Below are 6,562 nucleotides of genomic sequence, written 5' to 3'. Positions count from 1 at the left end.
TCGCTGTTTGGGGTGGTAGCTGCACTGAATACAACATGAAGGCCCTGCAGCGCATAGTGAACACAGCTGGTAAGATTATTGGTGCTTCACTCCCCTCCCTGAAGGACATTTACACCTCCCATCTCACCCGCAAGGCGACCGCGATCGTGAGTGATGTGAGTCACCCCGCTCACTCTTTGTTTGATCTTCTGCCCTCTGGGAAGAGGTACAGGAGCCTGCGCTTCCGCACCACCAGACTCACCAACAGCTCATACTCCAGGCTGTTATGATCCTGAACTCTCTCCCCCCTTCTGCGTAGCGTCCTGTACTTTTGCGGTATTCTGACTGTCTGCTGTATGCAACTTGCTCCATTTTTGCTCCTCTTATTTATTATGTTATTTATTTATTTATTATTTATTCATCACTCTTATTTATTCATTGTTTGTGCCTTCTTGTTTTTATTTTTCGTGTTGTTTACTTGTATGTATATTGTGTACTATGTCTTGTCACCGTGGGATAGTGGGGAACTTTTTTCAGACAGTGTTTTACATGTATGGGGAATTTGCTTTGATAACGTGCTACACATAGACAAACAAAGATGATATAAATAAATTTGGATGGGTTAATTTTCATTTTATCACAAAATTCAACTATGATTGAATAAAGGTCTAAACTTTAGACCTTACATGTCTAAGAAAAAAGTCGTGGTGTTTAATATATCTTGCTTGGGTCATCTAAATCTTAGTAAGCAGCATATGTGAGGATAATTAGATACTGATACAGTAGTAACAATTGGACAATTTAAAAGCAACCGTGATAAAGTTATATATTGAAAAGGATTACTCCAAACTCACCTCACTTTTTGGCAGACTTTTCATTACTTGGGCCACGAGATGTGAAGGTACAAGAGGTCACTTCTATGACTTCTGGCATCAGCCCATCTGAAATTATGATTTTTAAGTACAGAAAAAAATATGTTAAACTTATCTTATTAGGACAGCAAACACACGGATCAAGGGTACAGTTTCTAACAGCAAACTAAAGAGAAAAAAAAACTATCTACACTTGTGCTCATAAGGAGTTATTTATTACAATAATGTCCTGTAGAACCAATCTTGTTGGAACCAAATTTGGATTTTGGTAAATACTAGACAGGAGCAGATATGAATGTAATGGACTATTTAAAAGTGGTGGAATTAAAAAATAAATAAATAAAAATCAATATTGAAAACGAGTTAAACTGCAGTTTTACAAACTCACCTTTCTTTTGGCCATTTTCTTCCACTGAGATTGAACTCAGGTCGCTGGGGTGAGAGTCCTACCCTAGCCCTAGCTCTAACCTTAACCCTACCTCTTACCCTATTCCTAACCCTAACCCTAGCTCTAACCCTAGCTCTTACCCTATTCCTAACCCTAACCCTAGCTCTAACCCTAACTGTAACCCTAACCCTAACTCTTACCCTAATCCTAACCCTAGCTCTAACCTAGCTCTTACCCTATTCCTAACCCTAACCCTAGCTCTAACCCTAACTGTAACCCTAACCCTAACTCTTACCCTAATCCTAACCGTAACCCTAGCTTTACCCTATTCCTAACCCTAACCCTAGCTCTAACCTTAAACCTAACCCTAACCCTAATCCTAGCTCTTACCCTAGCTCTAACCCCTCACCTTTCTTTTTGGCCATTTCTTTCCACTGAGACTTGAACTCAGGTCGCTGGGGTGAGAGTCCTAACCCTAGCCCTAGCTCTAACCTTAACCCTACCTCTTACCCTATTCCTAACCCTAACCCTAGCTCTAACCCTAGCTCTTACCCTATTCCTAACCCTAACCCTAGCTCTAACCCTAACTGTAACCCTAACCCTAACTCTTACCCTAATCCTAACCCTAGCTCTAACCCTAGCTCTTACCCTATTCCTAACCCTAACCCTAGCTCTAACCCTAACTGTAACCCTAACCCTAACTCTTACCCTAATCCTAACCGTAACCCTAGCTCTTACCCTATTCCTAACCCTAACCCTAGCTCTAACCTTAAACCTAACCCTAACCCTAATCCTAGCTCTTACCCTAGCTCTAACCCCTCACCTTTCTTTTTGGCCATTTTTTTCCACTGAGACTTGAACTCAGGTCGCTGGGGTGAGAGTCCTAACCCTAGCCCTAGCTCTAACCTTAACCCTACCTCTTACCCTAACCCTACCTCTAACCCTATTCCTACCTCAACCCTACCTCTTACCCTATTCCTAACCCTAGCCCTAGCTCTAACCCTAGCTCTAACCCAACCTCCCCTAGCTCTTACCTATTCCTAACCCTAACCCTAATCCTTACCCTATCTCTACCCCTCACCTTTCTTTTTGGCCATTTTTTTTTTTCCATTGAGACTTGAACTCAGGTCGCTGGGGTGAGAGTCCTAACCCTAGCCCTAGCTCTAACCTTAACCCTACCTCTTACCCTAACCCTAGCCCTAGCCTTAACCCTACCTCTTACCCTAACCCTAGCCCTAGCTCTAACCCTAACCCTACCTCTTACCCTATTCCTAACCCTACCTCTTACCCTATTCCTAACCCTACCTCTTACCCTATTCCTAACCCCTCACCTTTCTTTTTGGCCATTTTTTTCCATTGAGACTTGAACTCAGGTCGCTGGGGTGAGAGTCCTAACCCTAGCCCTAGCTCTAAACCTTACCCTACCCTTACCCTTTCCTAACCCTATTCCTAACCCTAACCCTAGCTCTAACCCTAACCCTTACCCTAACCACCCTAACTCTAGCATATGGTATATGGTTTTATGGGGGAGCACACGAGCAACTCTGTTGCAAATTTTTCAAGGATAAGATATTTTGGTCCCACTGGGATTTGAACTCAGGTCGCTGGGGTGAGAGTACAGAGCACTAACCACTACACTACAGAACCCACCCATTACTCATGGATGTTACCTATATGGTTTTATGGAGCAGCTCACAAGCAAATAGCATAGATAGGAATAGGTAAATGTCAAAATAGTTCAGGTTCCACTGAGACTTGAACTCAGGTCACTGGGGTGAGAGACCAGAGCATTAACCACTACACTATGGAACGCACACCAATATTCCATGGAAGTTACGTATATGGTTTTATGGAGCAGCTCACAAGCCAGCTATAGGAATAGTATAAATAGGAATAGGTAAATGCCAAAATAGTTGAGGTTCCACTGAGACTTGAACGCAGGGCGCTGGGTGAGAGTCTAGAGTACTAACCACTACAGTATGGAACCCACACTATTAATCCATGGAAGTTACCTATATGGTTTTATAGAGCAGCTCACAAGCAAATAGCATACATGGGAATAGGTAAATGCCAAAATAGTTGAGGTTCCACTGAGACTTGAACTCAAGTCGCTGGGGTGAGAGTCCACAGCACAAACCACTACAGTATGGAACCCACGGCATTACGTCATGGAAGTTACGTATATGGTTTTATCCCTCACAAGCAAATAGTATATACATAGGAATAGGTAAATGCCAAAATAGTTGATGTTCCACTGAGACTTGAACTCCGGTCACTGGGGTGGGAATCCAGAGCACTAACCACTACACTATGGAACGCACGACATTATTTCATGGAAGTTACGTATATGGTTTTATGGAGCAGCTCACAAGCCAGTATAGATAGGAATAGGTAAATGCCAAAATAGTTGAGGTTCCACTGAGACTTGAACTCAGGTCGCTGGGGTGAGAGTACAGACTAACCACTACAGTGGAAACCACACCATTGTTTCATGGAAGTTTGTATATGGTTTTATGGAGCAGCTCACAAGCATATATGTAGGAATAGGCAAATGCCAAAACAGTTGAGGTTCCACTGAGACTTGAACTCGGGTCGCTGGGGTGAGAGTCCAGAGCACTTACCACTACACTATGGAACTCATGCCATGGAAGTTACGTATATGGTTTTATAGAGCAGCTCACAAGCAGTATAGATAGGAATAGGTAAATGCAAAAAAGGTTGAGGTTCCACTGAGACTTGAACTCGGATCAGTGGATTCAGAGTCCAGTGTGCTAACCATTACACTATGGAACCACAAGGTCCAGACCATGGCAGGATATGCTGGTGTGGGAGCCAGAAGTTTTGAATTCTTTTTTTTTTTTTCTTTTTTTTTTAATTGCTAATGTGTCAATTGCTGGGCATCTGAAACCAGTTTTTCCAGTGTCCAGAGACCAGCTATTCCAATTAGTCCCATAATTGGCTTTCTGTACAGCGCCAAGTGGCAGGGAAGTCTGGGAGTACAGTCAAACCTCGGTTTTCGAACGTCCCGGTTCTCGAACAAATCGGAATTCGAACAAAGAAATTCGAGATTTTTTTGCTTCGGTTGTCCAACAAAATTCGGAGGTTGAACCTCGCAAGATGAGCCGAAAGGACCCGAGAAAACCCGACCGCGCGCGGCCCGGATGCCGACTGACTCCGTTCGTTATTGTAATTTCGTTACTTTGAGGATTGTATTAACCCCTAATCATGCCTCCAAAGAAAGCAAGTGGGAGCAGTAAAGCCATCCTAAAACACAAAGGCGCTCTTTAAGCAATGCGACAGTGAGCGCCCGGCGCGCTGCGGTTGCCCGACCGCACCAAATTAAGCTCCCTGCGCACTGAGATCCACTTAAATTTTAGAAAGTACATCAGAACTTTAAAAATATTTTCTAGATTTCAGCGACGGCTCTGTCACAATAATGCGACCAGCGCGGTGCAGTTGGGCGGTCGGCGGCACGCTACGGTTGAGCGTTCTCTCTCGCTCTCGCTCTCTCTCGCGCTCTCTCTTGCTCTCTCTCTCTCTCTCTCTCGCACTCTTTCTCGCTCTCTCTCACTCACACACACACACACACACACACACACACACACACACACGCACACACACACACACCACACACACACACCATCATCGGCGGACACTCGGGACGAGTATGACTGTCTTCTTCTCAGGGTCGTCTACTTGTGGGTCCGCAGGTGGGCGTAGAGGCCGATCCGGGATCCACATATTTTTGTGCAGTGTGGGCAGGGGAAAGTGGTGGTGGGTTGTGGTCGTGCTGGAGCCTGTTTTTGTCTTTCCTTACGGAGTTGTTGTTTGGTTTCTGGGACACGGCGGAGTTCCTTTTCATGATGTGCTGCCCCTTCTTGCACCGCTACCCTCCAGCAGTTCCTGTTCAAGGCGATGCGCTCCCAGTCCTGAGATGTTATTTGGAATTTCTTGAGACTGGTCTTGAGGTTGTCCTTAAAACGTTTCTTTTGCCCGCCCGGGGCTCGCGGACCTCTCTCCAGCTGGGAGTATAACATCTGTTTGGGGAGGCGGGTGTCAGCCATGCGGATGAGATGTCCTGTCCATCGGAGTTGGTGCTGCATTATTAAGGTGGTGATGCTCGGTATCCTGGCTTCCTCCAGAAACGCTGATGTTTGTGCGTCTGTCCTCCCATTTGATCCTGAGTATTTTCCTCAAGGTTCTCTGGTGGTGTTGTTCAAGAGCTCTTAGTTGCCTGCTGTAGGTTGTCCATGATTCTGCCCCATAAAGTAAGGTGGGGAAACCACAGCTTTGTAAACCAGGAGGTTGTCAACCCGGAGGTCTCTGTCTTTAAAGACTCTTTTCCGCAGTCTGGCATACGCTCCACTGGCACAGCTCAGGCGATGGTTGACCTCAGAGTCAATGTCCGCTTTGGAGGAGAGAAGGCAGCCGAGGTAGGGGAAGTGGTGAACATATTCAAGTGCAGTGTTGTCCACATTTGATGGGCGGAGTAGATGGCTGGTTGGGTGGGGGTTGATGTAGCACCTGGGTCTTCTTGATGTTCACGGTCAGACCCAGGGCTCTGTATGCCTTAGCGAAGGAGTTCAGGATGCCCTGGAGGTCTTCTGCAGAGTGTGCTGCAATGGCATTATCGTCTGCATACTGAAGCTCCACGACCGTGGTGGTTCTGATCTTGGTTTTGGCTTTGAACCTGTTAAGGTTGAAGAGCCTGCCATCAGTTCTGTACCAAATTGGGATTCCGTGTGGTAGTTCTTCGTTGATGAGGTGGAGTATGGCGGCAATGAACACAGAGAACAGGGTGGGTGCAATGATGCATCCCTGTTTGACCCCTGTCTCTACAGTGAAAGGCTCAGTCAAGGAGCTGTTGTTGAGCACTGTGGCTGTCATTCCGTCATGTAATAAACGCAGTATTCTGACGTATTTATCCGGGCAACCATACTTCAGAAGGATTTTGTCAGGTCTATGAAAGCCATGAACAAAGGCTGTTTATGCTCACGGCATTATTCCTAGAGTTGGCGTGCTGTAAAAATCATGTCTGCAGTGCCTCTAGATGGGCGAAAACCGCACTGCGATTCTGGGAGAACTTCCTCAGACAGTGGCAGTAGGCGATTGGCAAGAACACGAGCAAGTACTTTGCCAACTGTTGAAAGGAGCGAGATGCCCCTATAGTTTCCGCAATCCGCTTTGTCCCCTTTCTTGAAAATGGTCACTATCAGAGCATCCCTGTGCTCCGAGGGGAGTACTTCTTTTTCCCAGACCTTCAGAAAGAAGGAATGGAGGTGGCGCTGGAGCTCTACTCCACCTTCCTTTAGGACCTCAGCTG

The sequence above is a fragment of the Syngnathus acus genome, unplaced genomic scaffold, assembly GCF_901709675.1.
Source record: "Syngnathus acus unplaced genomic scaffold, fSynAcu1.2, whole genome shotgun sequence".
Taxonomy (NCBI): Eukaryota; Metazoa; Chordata; class Actinopteri; order Syngnathiformes; family Syngnathidae; genus Syngnathus; species Syngnathus acus.
Note: the sequence above shows the minus strand (reverse complement) of the source record.